This window comes from Cavia porcellus, unplaced genomic scaffold, assembly GCF_034190915.1.
Source record: "Cavia porcellus strain 051 isolate PalLab524CR breed Dunkin Hartley unplaced genomic scaffold, mCavPor4.1 scaffold_13, whole genome shotgun sequence".
Classification (NCBI taxonomy): domain Eukaryota; kingdom Metazoa; phylum Chordata; class Mammalia; order Rodentia; family Caviidae; genus Cavia; species Cavia porcellus.
In genome coordinates, this window is record NW_026947496.1 from 28,199,578 (window position 1) to 28,213,651 (window position 14,074).

Sequence of the window (14,074 nt, forward strand, 5' to 3'; positions counted from 1 at the left end):
TTAAAAACAATCAGAACCCCAAAATTCAAGGACCCAATCCAAAAATAGGCATCTGAGATGAATACGTACTTCTCAGAAGAAGAAATACAAATGGCAAATAAATACATGAAAAAATGTTCATCATCGTTACTCATTAGAGAAATGCAAACTAAAACCACACTGAGATTCTATCTCACTCCTGAAAGAATGGCCAGGATCAAGAAAACTACCAACAAGAAACGCTGGAGAGGCTGTAGTGAAAAGGGAACTCTCCTGCGCTGTTGATGAGAGCGTAGACTGGTACAGCCACTGTGGAGGTCAGTCTGAAGATTTCTCAAAAAGCTGGGATTGGAAGTCCCATCTGACCCAGCTATTCCACTTCTAGGCATAGTCCCAGAAGAACTGAAAGCATCATACCACAGTGATATATATGCACTTCTGTTTATAGCAGCACAATTTGTAATCGCCAGATCTCAGGAAACACTCAGGAAACAACCTGAGTGTCCATCAACTGAGGCATGGATAAAACAAAAAAAAAACTGCGGTATTTTTATACAATGGAGTACTACTCAGCTATAAAGAATGATCATGTTTATATATTTATAAATAAATGGGTTCAACTTGAGACCATACTCATAAGCGAAATAAATCAAATTCACATGTATAAATACCATATAGTCTCCCTGTGAAAGAAATGGTAAGATTACATAAGAGTTTATAGTAATCATGATTCTCCATTACACTGCTCTGAAGCCTTATAACATCTGCATTCATTAGTTGGTTCTATTCTAATATGTTTGATTTTATTATCTGTGATAGTATAGACAGCTATTTTAAAGAAAGCAAGACATTAGTATAGCCAGTGCTGATTTAATATCATCTTACTCTGAAGTCCTACTATGCTTTTATTTTTCTGTTTCCTTTGGTTCTATCATGTTATATCTTAATGGATATTATTATGTGTGATAGTATAAACAAATTTTCTATGGAAAATGATATAACATAGTAGCCATTGTTTATTCTCTGTTACTTGGTTCTGAAAGCCCTGTAATGCTTTCATTCTCTTGAATGGTTTTATACTGTTTTGCTATGTTTGATACTATTGTATGAAGCTATGCCCAACCATTTCAAAGAAAGAGACATTATGGAACTTCTCTCAATTATGGTTGTCTTGTGGTAAAATGCTGTATTACTTGCACTGATCTCATCTGCTTTGTTATGTCCTCTTTTGTCTTAATCTCTTTAAAATAAAAAAAGGAAAAAAAAGAGAATGAGATGGCTATATTTGTGTACCTTTGTTTCTGTGTCCTGCATTTTATTCCATTGATTTCCATGTCTATTTTTGGGCTGGTAGCATGTTATTCTTGTTACCATGGCTTTGTATTAGAATTGAAATCCTTGTATTGCGATGCGTCAGCCTTGCTCTTTTTGCGTAGGATACATTGGTTATTCTGGATCTTTTGTGTTTTTTTAAATGAATTTTAGGACTTTTTCTGGTTCTGTAAAGAAGCTCATTAAAATTTTGATGATAATTGCATTGAATCTGTGGTTTATTTTTGGGAACATAGTTATCTAATGATTTTAATTCTGTTGCTCCAGGAACATGAGAGGTCTACCTTCTAGTGTTTTCAATTTCTTTCTTCTATATACTGTCTTCACTTACTTGGTTAGGTTGATTTCCAGGTATTTTTAAGATGTTATGAATGGAGGGTTTTTTTCCTGATTTGTTTCTCTCCTAGTTCACTATTGGTGTACTGTAAGTCGCCAACTTAGGAATATTTGAATTGGGAACTTTCACAGATAGGAACAGACCTCACCATATGAACACTCATAAATGCGAACAAATTGCAGAAGTAGCTTGTGTATCCACCAGAAATCTGTCACAGTTGTGCTCTTGTGTACTTAACATATAGTATGATAATATAGAGTAGTACAGTACATTCAGGGGCTTACTGAAATTTTTGTATGTGTGTTTGTTTTTTTATGCTTTATTTATTGCATATTTGTGACAAAGGTATAAAAGACTCATTTTGTCAGATTTATGAATGTATCCAACTTATCAACAATTCCCCAGAAAAGAACATATTTATAAGTCAGGGGCTTACTACATGAAGTTATTGAATTTTTAATGTTGATTTTGTATCTTGCTAAATAGTAGTTAGTAGTTCTCTCTTTATTCTCACTCTGTTACCTAATTGTTGTAGCTAAACTTTCAAGTACTGTGTTGAATATGAGGGTTAAGAGTAGGTATTTCTGATTTTAGAGAAAATGTTTTCATTTTCCATTCATTTCCCAGTTTTTCCCATTCAGTATTATGTTGCATACTTTCTTACTTAGATAACTGCTGTCTTCCCCTATATTTAAGAGATTATAGAAAACTGGTATGATTTCTTTCCTAAGTGTTTGGTAAGACAGTATAGTCCTGCATGATGCTAGTGCAGTCTCTAATGAGTATGCCAAATTTGCATCACTATAAGGTAAAAAAAAAATCAAAACTCAAACCATTGTAAGTCAAGAACCATCTGTACTATCAGAAAAGAAATAGAGGACAACACAATAGCTCCCGTAAATAACAGGATAATAAATGAATTCTATGAAAATTATGCTCAAAAATTTGTTAAATTGGACAAAACAAATGAATGAGGTGAAAGATAAAATCTGCCAAAACTTGCTCAGGAAGAGATAGATAATCTGAATCTACTAAACGCAATTGTACCTTGGTTCACAAATGTTCTTTTTCGAACAACAGAAGCATTTGGCAAATTTTTGTTTTCATTTTTGAACTCCGTATTGGGTGAGAAACATGGGTGTAATTGTCTTTCCCACACAAGCACAAACATGGTCATTTTTTCCAAAATCATAGAATAAATTAAGTTCATTAACTGAGGCACCACTGTAAGTCAAATAAAAAATTAATAGCCTTCTAAAACAGGAAGCACTAGGCCCACACCAGTCAATTCTACCAAACACTTAGGAAAAAAATCATACCAGTTTTCTATAATCTCTTCCAGAAGCAGAAATATAGGGAATATGTCCTAATTTGTTCTATGATCCCATCATCGTCTTCCTACCGAAACCATGCAAAAGCACTACAAAAAGAGAAAACCACACTGATATTTTTGATGAACACTGATGCAAAAATACTCACATATATCATCAAATCAAATGTAATAATGTATAATAAGAATTATGCACATAATCAAATGGAATTTATTCCAGTTATGCAAGGCTGGGCCACCATTCAAAAATAAGTTAATAAAATCTATCACAACTCCGGGCTAGAAAACGTACAGTATCTCATCAGTAGATACAGAAAAAGTATTTGACACAATTCAACACTGATTCATGATTAAAAATCTCTCCGCAAAGCAGGAATAAAGGGGTGCTTCTTCAGTTTGATAAAGAGTATCTACAAACACTTCTAGCTAACATCTTTCCACATGAAGAAACTAGACATTTTTCACTAGATTAGGAGCAAGGCAAGGATGTCTCCTGTCACACTGCTTTTCTACTCTGCACTGGAAGTCCTGAATAATGGAATAGACAAGAAAATGAGCCAAAGGTACATAAACTGAGAAGGAAGCAGCAACACTGTCTTCTTGGTGAATGACGGATTTTCAGTGTAGAGAATTTGAAATAATCAAAAAAATTCCTGTAAATTAACCTTATTCCAGCAAGTTTTCAGAATATAAAAATAATATATAAAAATTAATTTCCTATTAAACAAGCAATAAACAAGAACAATTTGAAATAAAAGCATAATATCAATTATATTAGCAATAAAACGAAATACTTAGATATAAAATCTAATAAAATTTGTATAACATTTTTATGAAAAGAACTGTAATGCTGATGAAAGAAATCAAAGACCTACCAAGTAAATGTAGAGATTTCATGTTCATGGAAAGGACTCAGTTGAATCAATAGAGTAAACATGATCCCAATAAAAATCCCAGCAAAGTACTGTGGACATTGACAACTAATTGTGAAGTTTATATGGAAAAAGTAAAAGACAAGAATATTCAACGTGATGCTGGAGGAGAACAAAGTAGGATTGACACCATCCAACTTACTGTAAACATATTAAGAAAGATGGTTTTCAAGAAAGAACAAATAGATCATTGGAAAACAATACAGATCTCAGAAATAGATTCAGCTGATTTTGACAAAGGACTTTTCAGCAACTGGAATAATTAGACATCTACTTGCAAAAAAATGAATCAACACATAGATCTAAAACTTTTCACAAAATTAATTCAAATGATTTAGCGGTCTAAGTGTCAAATACAAAACTATAAAATTACTAGTAGGTAGTATAAAAGGAAATACAGATGATGGTGGTCTTGGTGGTGGTCTTTTAGACAGAACACCGAAGACATGATTCATAGGAGAAAATCAATAAACTGAACTTTGCTGAAATTGAAAATTGCTCTCAAAAGACCTTAGAATGAGAAGAAGAGGAGAAGGCACAGACTGAGAAAAAATATTTTCAAGAGGCGTATCAAGTAGATGTAACTTCTATAGGTACATAAAATTTCCCAACCAACTCTCTTAAAGCTTAACAAAGCAATCTAATTTTTTAAATAAGCAAAATATCTGAAAGCTACACTACCAAAGATCTATAGATGGAAAATAAGCATACTAAAAGATAATCAGCATCATACACATTAGGAATTACAAATTTAAAAGACAGTGGATTGGCAGTACATGCCTATTAGAATGTTTTTTTTTAAAAAAAACACAATAACCAAGAATACTAAATTCTGGCAAAGATGTGGAGCAACAAAAGCTGTGATACTTTGCTAATAGGGGAACACAAAATGATAATCATTTTGGAAGAAAATGTTGCAGCTTCTTATAAAACTAAGCACATTCCTACTCCATGATCCAGCAATTGTGCTTCTTCATATTGACCCAAAGGAGTTAAGAAGGAGTTGCATTCACCCCCAAACTTGCACGAGAATGTTTCTAGATGATTTAGTTGTAACTGACAAATTTGGAAATAATAATGACCTCCTTCAGTAAGTGGATGGGTAAATTTACATCAAGACAATGATTATTATTTAGTGCTACAAAGAAATGACTGATATACAAACATGAGAACACATGAAGGAAGCCTAAATGTACTAAGTGAAAGAAGGCAATATGAAAAGCTACATACAGTAAAATTCCAAGTGAAATTCTGGAAAAAGGCAAAATTTTAGAGACAGTCTTCATCAAGGCTGGGGGTAAAGGAGAATGAATAGGTAAGCACAAAAGATTTTTAGGCAGATATTTTTGTATAATATTATAGTGATAAATACATGTTACTATATATTTGTCAAAACCATGGAACGAACAACGAGGAATCGTAATCTAAACCGTGAACTTGGGGTGATAATATGGTGACAATATGGTTCACTGATTACAAGAAGTGTGCCATTCTGATGAGGAATACTAACAGTAGAGGAGACTCCCCATTTATGGGGGAGAGAACACATTCTGCCTAATTTTGTTATGAACATGAACTTCTCTAAAAAGTAAATTCTATTTACTTAAATAGATTATAAGCCACAAAAAGACATGTGAGCTTTCACGTGCAAAAACCAGCTTGAAAGGGCTATTTGATCCCCACTTAAGACTCTCTGGAAAGGAAATACACAGCCAAGGTAGAAAGATCAATGATACTGTTATACATAGCTAAGTTAAGTAGGAGTGATACAGGCAGGCAGACAGGGGTAGGGCCTCAGGAGTCAGTGTAGAAAATGAAAATACACTGCAACTGTGGGGAAGTTGCATTTGTTAAAGGCCAGGCATCAAAACAAAAAGATAGAATGATTACAACCATATAGTTTCTCTAATAACTGATATTCAGAATAGCCATCAATTGCACTGGGTAGGGAACTGAAACCTCTCTTTCAAGAAAAGTTCCTGTTTGTCCTATCTACAATTGCTATGTAACTTGCTTCCCTATTTGATCCCCATTTAGTCAATATTATTAAGCAATTATATGTTCTTAAAAGTTCACCATTTTTTGGTCCAATCTTAGACCCACCTTGTGATTTTCCACTGGATCAATATTACCTACTTGTAATCTTATAGTTTGTTCCCCCTTGATAAGACGGGTCCTTGGAAACCTGTTCAGGACTCCATCTTTCTGTATTATAAAGAAGCTTCCTTTCCCCCAGTAAAGATAGCTTTTGTTTCCCCAGTAAATATTTTCTGCTCTTAATTTCCACGGTTTCTAGAATTCATTGTTTGATTTTAGAGAATAGAAACTTGCTTATCAGACATTTAGCAGGCTAGCAAATTGGGATTTATAATCTTTCTCTAATATTATCTGGATTATTTAGAAAAATCATCCCTATGTCATTTAGAGGTCCTACCAAAATAATTAGATGGACTAAGAGTTTGCTTTTGTTTCACAGATTCCTGATCGTGACTTGTTTGAAGTAACCAAAAGCAAATTTTTTTCTTGGTACTGGGACTCAAACTCAGGACCTTGTGCTTGCCAGGCAGGTGCTGTGCTGCTGAGCTGTATCCCCAGCCCAATAATCAAAATTTTAAAATTTAAATCCTTAAATTTTTAAGTTATGGTTTTGTCAATCGCTTGTAATTGCTTATGGTTTGTCTCTTATATACATTGTTTTATACATTGTTTTGTAAAAATGATGATATATTGGAGAACATGGTAAGGTTATGATGCCTTTTTAATGAGACATTTTATTCTCGTTTTGTAACAGCATGTAGAATATTGCTGAATCCACTGGTGTTCTTTGCTTGTTAGATGCAGCGATAGAAAGAGTAATGTTAGAGCACCCCCTAGTGGATTTTTATATAAAATTCTGGAAAACAGCGGTTTTTTTGGAGGGGTGGTTTTTTAAAAATAAAATCTAGTCTATAGTTAGCTCATGTTTTTATTTATCTCTTACAGAAATTTAACAAAAAGCAAGCACGCTTCCAGCTAGTTAGGTGCTGTAAAAGCTGGTGCCATTTTAAATGTAGAGGACAGGTTCCCCCACCATCTTCAAGCCAATGGCCCAATGAAATGATGACAAGACAGGTAGCTGGATTCCTCCAGAGACTGGTCTCTTGTTGTGTGGCCAATAGAGAACTAAGGTCATGGCCAGGGCTACTTCCTAGTGAATAACGAAATGTTCCTCAGTGGAAACTAAGTCCTCACAGCCCTAGTGGGTAACTAAGAAAAATCTCCACATATCTGTCATTCCTACCTGCGCTGGTCAGTGAGGTGATCACCCTTTCAGTGATCTTCTGATATCCTTTGTTCTAGAGGGAGCAGAAATGATGCTTCGAGAGCCTTTTCATAAAGTCTCTGTTCGGAGTTGAACTACAGGTTTGGACTTTTCCCTCTCTGCTAGTAAGTTAGAAATCTCAGCTTTTCTCTAACTTACTGGGAGTTAATTGTAGAACCCCATGATCATTAACCTGCTCTTCCATCCAGAAATCAGGCTAAGGAAAATTGCAAGAGCTGTTTGCTTTTCATGGACAAAAGCAGCTATCAGAGAGATGGTTTACATTTGTGCCTTGTATATGCTAACTATGAGCAAGAAAGAGATTTTAGTCAGCGTTTCTCTTCTTTCATGTGTGTGTAGAAGACTTATAGATGTTCATTTTTTAACGTGAAAATTGTGGTTGCTAGATGGCTGGTATAAATCTATCCTGTGAGCTTCAGAAATATAAAATTTTAAAATGAACTTGAAAAGGTGTAGCTTGGTCTTAGCACTAAGAAAGATTTCCCAAGTATTTATCTGATCACTTTCAACTCACTCTTTTGTATTTGCCCTCGCTGTCTTTCAAAGGACTGGGACATAGTGGTTTAATGCTAAGGGTCAATGCCAAGATCAATTGTACCATGTGCTTTTGAAAATACCTATGAGAGTAAGATCACAAGTTTCCTGGGAAGACAGGATCATGTGCCAGTGGAAGGGTGGATAGTCTGCCCAACTTTATCTTCTGATCGTTCTCCAGATGGCAGGCATCTGCTCTGAGGTGGAATCAACATGGGAAATGGCTTTAGAGTACAAAAATCCAATAGAAATGAAAAGGATGCTGATTCTTTCTTTTTGCATTTCAGGTAGTGAAATCAATGTCAAAATTTCTTACTCCTGTAGAATGTATTCTTAAGCACTGGGAGAAGTTTGGCCCTCAAATATTAAAAAGAGCCATTTGATGTTTTTCCATACTTGTGCATGGCCTGCCTTCCCTCTAGAGTCAAAGTACAATGCAGAAGGAAGTATAACTTATGATGCTATTTCATAACTAGAACTGAACTGTAAGAAAAAATAAAAATGATTAGAATTACCAAATGTTCAGATTTTCTTTGCATTAAGAAATAATGCTTAGGCTGGTCCGATGGCAGTGGGTTATCAGAACTTACTAACACTAGTGTCACTAAAGTTGGTATACCACCCCCCCCCACTGTTAAATTTGACTGGCTTAAAAATAAATAAGCAAAATTAAATTTAAAAATAATGCTTATTTATGCTCAAAAAATAACTATAAGCCATAGGAGACTACCTGTTTTCACATGTTCTTTCCTCTCAGTGATATAAGACAGATCAAACAAAATCTAGGAAAGTTTTCAGATGACCCTGATAAGTACATTGAGGTCTTTAGAGGACTTATTTAGACATATAAACAAGATTGAGGAGATGTGATGTTATTTTTGTTTGTTAGTTCTTTATTTTAAAGATGGTAAGATTAAACATAACAAAACAGATCATAAGGAAACAATTTTAAGAAACACAGATTTCAAAGGAAGTCCACTGGAGATCTTCACTGTCTATCTTATTGTCTGTAGTTTTCTTCCAAATAGTTATCCCCATCTCCTCACACATTGAATACATACTGAACATTATAGAATTAATCTAATCATAACAGGATGATGAAAGCTTTTTAGGTCTTCAAGACCTGACACTGGGGAAGTCAATAATGACTGCCATAATGTCTCTCTTTCTCTTCGAAGTAGCTGTGCATATCTTTACATATGCTGACATTGAACATAAGAGACTAAACTAATATCAGTCTGAACAGTGAATAATAGTATTGTTAGATTTTATATCATAATGCTAAAGAATTAGCACTGGGTATCTTTGTGTCTCTTCTTCTTCAGAGAATCTATTTATTACATTGTGCATTATACAATCTGTTCCCATAAACTGTTTAGAAATTCCCCCCATGTGTGAATCCCTAATTGTATATCTATCCTTTCTATATTATAGGGAAAAACAGATCAAAACAAGACAATAAAACAAATTCCTAGAAAAACATGAAATGAAAAAGACATATAAAACCACAATATTAGGTGATATACAGTAGTTTCTATGTTTTCTCTTGTTATTTTCAATAGACTTGTACAATATCATCAGACATAATATAACTGAACATAGCATTACATAGCTATTTTAATAAAAACACAGCTTTGGAGACATTGTAAGACTTCAAAAGCAGTTAATAATCAAACTGGAATGGATATCTTGTGACATCTTGTCATCTTCAGAATAGTTGCCTCTACTCTTAGACTTGATACTATCAAGCATACAAAATTTGAATAAAATCAGTCAAGATAAAACAGCAGTCTAACAAACCAGCTTCAAATAAGATCAGTCAAAGTAAGACAATGTAAGTAATACAGGGTTTCAGTTTAAGTTAATAGGAAATTAAGGATAGTTACCATGGTATAGCCTGCTATTTGGGGGATAGCTGTCTATTCCCTCAAATCTAGTATGAGTACACAGACCAGAACAAAATATAAAATCAAACTAAACAGAGCTATAAGACTACTGTGGCTTTTAAATCCTGATACACTATTAACAATGTCCTGTGCCTTCCTTTTTTAGGCAATTCCTCACCTTTCTCTTTCTCAGGATGCTTTGTATATTTTGGGTCCCACTAACTCCTTTAGTTTTTAGGTTACAGGATCAACCCTCCATCTATCTGAGTGGTGCTGAACCTTTTTATTCTGAGCTTGATCTTGAGCTGTATTCCTTTACTTACTAAAACCACAAGGTTTTCCTTCCTTCTAGCTGTGTAGTGCTACACTGCACAAAAGTATCCTAACTTTCCAACTCATCTGTGGCTGCTGGACAAGTTTTGTCCCTATTTCTCTCTGGTTCCCTGTCACATAGAGCATTGTTTTCTGATTTTTGACTTTCAGTTTATTAACCTTCTTTCAGGTTGAGTATATTTCCTATTTAGAGCATCTCGATGGATCCTGCCTCCTAATCTACTCTGCCTGTGTTTCTTTTGTTAGTGTCAAGGCTATCTATAGTAAAGATTATAGCCTACCTTCTCTCCCTCATCACTGCTATTCCATATTTCTGCTATTATTTGTCCACTTTTCTCCTTCATTCCACTGTCTGCCCCATTCATTGAAGCCTCTTTATCACTGTTTCTGGAATCCTGTTATTTCTCTCTCTCTCTCTCTATAGAATGTCCTTCAATACTTTTTGTAGGGTTGGATTGGTGGCCATGAACTCCCACAGTTCCTCCTTGTCTTCAAAACATCTTATTTCTCCATTAACTTTGAGAGAGTTTTTCAGGGTACATCAATCTGGGTTGGAGGCTACTTTCTTTCAGGGCATGGACTATTTCCCCTCTACTTGATTTGATTGTTTGTGTTGATAAATGTGTCATTATTTTGATGATTTTTCCTTTGTAAGTGATCTGATTCTTTTCTCTGAACTCTTTTAATATTCTGTTCTTGTGGTGGACTTCTGGGATCTTGATTATTATATGTCGGGGTGTAGATCTGTTTTGGTTGTAGTTGGTTGGAGTTCTGTATGCTTCATTTATCTGGATATAATTTCTTTTTCCTATGCTTGGGAAGTTTTCCTTAATTATTTCTGTGAATAGCCTTTGTAACTCATTTGTGGTTACTCCTGCTTCTTTGCTCATGTTTTTTATTCTTAAGTTATAGATCCTCTTGTCGTCTTCTAGCCTTTGAATTGTTACTTCCTGGTTTCTTATTATTTTTAATAGGTCTTTTCTTTCATGATCACACATTGGAAATCTCTCTTCAAGTTTGAAAGGCTAACTTTAGTTTCTGTCAAGGCATTTTGCTAGCTTTGAATGGAATTTTTATTTTCCTGGTAATCTCTTTGGATCTGTTTCATGTATTCTACATTTTGTTAATATTCTTCACCAAAAGTTTCTCTGTTTTTTCTGGCTTCTTCCATTCTTCCTTCTGTGCCTTCTTGAGAGGGGCTTAGCATTTCTTTTATTAATCTTTTTATATCTTGCCTCACTTGGATTAGAATTTCAGTTTTAAGTTCGTCTATGAGGTCACATTTCTTTATGTGCGCTGATGTTGTGGCCAATATTGCATGATTGCTGCACTGATTCTCTTCTGTATTTTCCTCTCCTGGCTCATTTTCCCAGGGTCAGTGACTGGAGGTTTTTCTTTTTTTTTTTTTCTTTTTTCATGTTTCTGGTTTCTTTCAGACCGGGGTGTACTGGAGGTCTCAGGCCCTCTCCGTATTGCTTATGGTTTTTCTGAAATGTGCTGACTGGGGTTTTGCTGCCCTCTCCTGTTTGCTGTTATCTGAGGTACATGCAGGAACTGTGGGCTGGCCCCTCTCCTCTGAGCCAGTAAACCGGCAAGTGCCTTCAGCAACTTAGGCTTTGGTTTGTGGACATCACAGGGTTGGGACAATTTCATCCCTGGCTATTGGGTCCCAACCAGGGGCAGCCCAAGCTGATCCCACCAGTCCTCTCTTGTCCTGGGGGGTTGAATGATGCCACGACAGCACTGGACTCTGCCCCACTCCAAGATGTTTTCCAGCCAGCCACACCCACCATGGGACCCAATTTCCAGCACTCACTGAGAATTAATGCAGCTCTGCACCTTGGCTCCACTCCACACTGTGCTGTGTTCTCCCATCAAGGGCCCAGGCCTCGCCACCTCCTGATTTTGGGGGCTGTGGCTTCAGCATGACCTTGAATCGTCCAACTCCACGGTGCTCCCAGCACAGCACGGGATGGGTCTCAGTGAGCGTGTCCAACTCCAGCCCTCCACCCAAGTTTTTCCTTCCTCTTCCTATTTTTCTTTTTCTTTCAGTTTCTTCCTGGGGTTGTGAGAATCCCTCTCCATTCATCTGGCCTGCTTCGTATTGTCAAATTCCAGTGTCTGAGCTGTTTTTTCCCAGATAGGCTCTCTACCCAGCTACCTAGCAAGCCACCACCTTCTTGTCTCTCCCCGATGTGATGTTATTGTTAAATCAAACATTAACTTTTGAGAAACAAGCAGCATATCAAACTGATATTATATTAACTTAGCAAGTCAGAAGACAGACAGTTACTGGATGTTCCTACATGACACTCCTCTGTTCCTACCAACCAGGCAGGAAAATGAAATAGAAGACACTTTAAGGTATACATTCTTGAAGGTCAAAGAAGGATGAGAACCAGGTCCTCCAGTTATTTATCAAAAGGAAGAGAAAATCCAAGTTCTCCTGAGAATTGGCCATGCTGGGACTTGGAAGACCAGCCAAGAAATCAGTTAGCCAGCCTTCCTGATAAGCTGTGCAAGCTGGGTGCATTCCAGGGTGAGAAAAGACAGCACCTCCCATGAGCTTACAATCATAGTTTTATATCTTACAAGACCTGTACACCCAGAATGAATGAATACATTGAGTGTACCATGAGATTAACAATAATGAATGTCATAGCTGCATGGAAGCGTCTCTTAATTTAGTTATGTAACAAGAGCATATTTTAATCAGATAACCTTGTAATTTTGCCCACAGAAAACTTAAACTTTTGATGCCAACCAATGTAAACATTTTATGATATGTTATTGGGGTGTTCTCCCATAAGATTATAGAAATTACTGGGGTCCTACTAGTAAACAAAGACTGGATTAAAAATATTTCCAGGCAGCTGCATCTCTATTCATCAAGGGAGCTGTCCAGCAACTTCCTTAAGTCTAAGGCACTCCTTGAATTATGTTAATAAATTTTTAGATAACCTATGACAACCAAATCAACAACACGTTATTCTTGATGAATGAAAGACTCCTAAATTATTGTACACAGACAATATGTGTTGTATTTGTAAAGTAGCTTTGACATCATTTTAATCAGCTGGTACCCTGGATGGAAGCATATCCTTAATGCTAATGACACTAATCTATAAGCCTTAGAGACAAATATTTTTAAAATTCAAAAAGGCAAAAAAGAAGAAAAAAAATTTTGAGTTCAAACAAAACAGTTGGAAGTATTGTAGCCAGTCACAAAGTGAACAGACAGACACATAAGGCTGTTCTTAACAGACCAGAATGCAACCAGATGTATTTGGCCAAGTTGAACTATAATGACTTTATTACAATTTTTAAGTTTGTAAGTATAAATAGCTTAGTCAGAACTTTCTGTAGTTGAAACTAATGATGATCTCTTGTAATAAGAATTGGAAGAAATACAAATCTTTTAAATCTGTGAAATCAAAGACAATTTTTAAGATGGGCTGTAGGCTGACAGTTTATCTAACTGAAATATCAAACTAATTAGGCTTTTCATTGTTGTTTCAATGGCAAACGTTGGTTGCCAAAACTGCTGTTTTGATACCATGTGAAATTTTCCTTTAAAGGTACATACTGGGAAAGGTCCCTAGGAATGCTTTATTTTATCAATTATGAAAATATGTTATGAAAACCAGTCTGCATCATTGTTGGGGGAAGTGGGAAGTAAGAGGAGTTAATCTGTAATTTTTCTAAGGACTGAAAAGCAGATACATTTGGACTAAAACTTTTAGATTTATTTTTTTGAAAGTTTCAGGATTAAATCTAGACCAGGTTTTTGTTTTTAATGGTCTAAGGATAAGTGAAAGTCATCTTCACTCTCCCAGGGCCTCAGGGAGGGGAAATTCATCATTCTGGAAATTTAGTCCTGAAATCCAGCAGTCACAGAGCAAAGAATTGCCTTGGACTAAACATTGATGTACTCTGTGTTCTCAGGGCACAGGGGTGCTCTAATGATGATTCTAAAGTTAACTCCCATTGAGTCAGAGAAAAGCTGAGGAGGAATTTGTGACTTATTAGTAGAGAAAAAAAGGTGCAGTAGATAAACAGAGATTTTTTTTTCTGCTGGTAACCTAGTCA

The 14,074-nt window shown here is 35.7% G+C and overlaps 1 protein-coding gene across 7 annotated transcripts in view; it reads right to left on the minus strand.

Moving 5' to 3' along the window:
- Positions 1–14,074, minus strand: part of LOC100712642 (cytidine monophosphate-N-acetylneuraminic acid hydroxylase) — a 378,296-nt gene that overhangs the window by 66,633 nt on the left and 297,589 nt on the right. The window lies entirely within an intron of this gene.